General features: G+C 49.8%; 1 protein-coding gene across 1 annotated transcript in view; it reads right to left on the reverse strand.

The window, feature by feature from the left end:
- Positions 1-1754, reverse strand: part of LOC109298789 (cytosolic phospholipase A2 epsilon-like) — a 106268-nt gene that overhangs the window by 41371 nt on the left and 63143 nt on the right. The gene's annotated exons all lie outside the window — the stretch shown is intronic.

Here is a 1754-nt window from a genome sequence, read left to right on the forward strand (position 1 = left end):
ACCAAGCTGTGGGGGAGTAATAGATACGGTGGAGGGTAGGGCTAGGATTCACAGTAACCTGAACAAATTGGAGGATAGGGACAAAATGAATCTCATGAGGTTCAACAAGTACAAAGTCCTGCACTTAGAACAAAGCAATCCCATGCACCAGTACAGGCTGGGGGCTGACTGGCTGGGCAGCAGCTCTGCAGAAAAGGACCTGGGGGTTACAGTGGACAATAAGCTAGATAAGCCAGCAGTGTGCCATTGTTGCCAAGAAGGCTAGTGGCATACTGGGCTGCATTTGTAGGTATGTTGCCAGCAGGTCAAGGAAAGTCTCACTCTATTCAGCACTGGTGAGGCCACATCTGGAGTACTGTGTTCAGTTTTGGGCCCCCTACTACAGAAAGGATGTGGACAAATTGGAGAGGGTCCAGCAGAGGGAAACAAAAATGGTGAGGTGGCTGGGGGGGGGCATGACTTATGAGGAAAGACTGAGGGAACTGGGCTTATTTAGTCTGGAGAAGAGAAGATTGAGAGGGGATATAATAGCAGCCTTCAACTTCCTGAAAGGGGGTTCAAAAGAAGATGGAGCTAGATTGTTCTCAGGAGTAATGGCCTGAAGGTGCAACAAGAAAAGTTTAGGTCAGATATTAAGAAGAATTTCTTACTAGGAGGGTAGTAAAGCACTGGAACAGGCTATCCAGACAGCCTGTGGACACTCCATGCTTGGAGGTTTTTAAGACCCAGCTAGACAAAGCTTTGCCTGGGATGACCTAGCTGGGGATGCTCCTGCTTTGAGCAGGAGGTTGAACTAGATGACGTCCTGAGGTCCCTTCCAACCCTAATTTTCTACGATTCTATGAATGTCATCTCACCACTTTACCTGCTGAGCCAGGTTCATTCCTGCAATCATGGGGAATGAGTCTGGCTAAGTAGAAAACGCCTACTTTCCCATTTATGGAGAAGTACCTCAGACTCCCTGGGGTACCTCTCTGTAAATGGGGAAAGTGGGCAGGTGGGCTGGGGGCTTGAGGGACCTTCCAGGGTGACCAGAAAGGAGCAGCAGCTCAGGCTACCCAGACTCTCCTGTCACAGAGGCACAATAAGTGGCAGGGTTTATTACTACCTTTTGTTGCACCACTCGTTTTCCTTTGAAGAGGCATGAAAAATGGAAGCAAGGTCTATTAGCTCACCATTTGTGCTACCAGAAAAATGTTATGTCAGGATAAATGAGACATCAGGTGACCTCTGTTTCCATGCAGAGACAGGGCTTGAGGGCAGCAGTCAGTGCCACACTAAGGCAAACTACACTACTTTTCACTTGGGAAATAGTAGAGGCTTACCATATTTACTCAAATATAAGAAGAGGTTTTCTCCCCCTCCCTACATCCCCTCCTCAAATCAGCACGGGTGGGAAAAGCCCCTAATCTTATATTATCACATGAAGCAGAGAGGGGAACAGGCAACTACTGTGGCTCTGACTCTGGTCCTGAGCCAGGGGCACAGTTAAACCCACAGCAGCCAGGAGGGTTGCTCCCTCCCTCCATTTCCCTTCTGCAGCTTTTGCCCCTCATCTTTTTCCCTTCCCATTATTGTCAGATGCAGATTGGCTCTGGCTCCAGCTGGGGTCTCTCCCGGGCATGGAACACATGCACCAGCACCGCTGCATGGCCAAGCAGTGGCTGAGCTTCCATGTACTATGCTCCAGCAGGGAGCAGCCCAAGCAGCCTCTGACAGTAGTGGGGAAGGGAAGAGGCTGTGAGGGAGAGGCA

This window comes from Gavialis gangeticus, unplaced genomic scaffold (assembly GCF_001723915.1).
Source record: "Gavialis gangeticus isolate Ggan-Ray unplaced genomic scaffold, GavGan_comp1, whole genome shotgun sequence".
NCBI classification, from domain to species: Eukaryota; Metazoa; Chordata; order Crocodylia; family Gavialidae; genus Gavialis; species Gavialis gangeticus.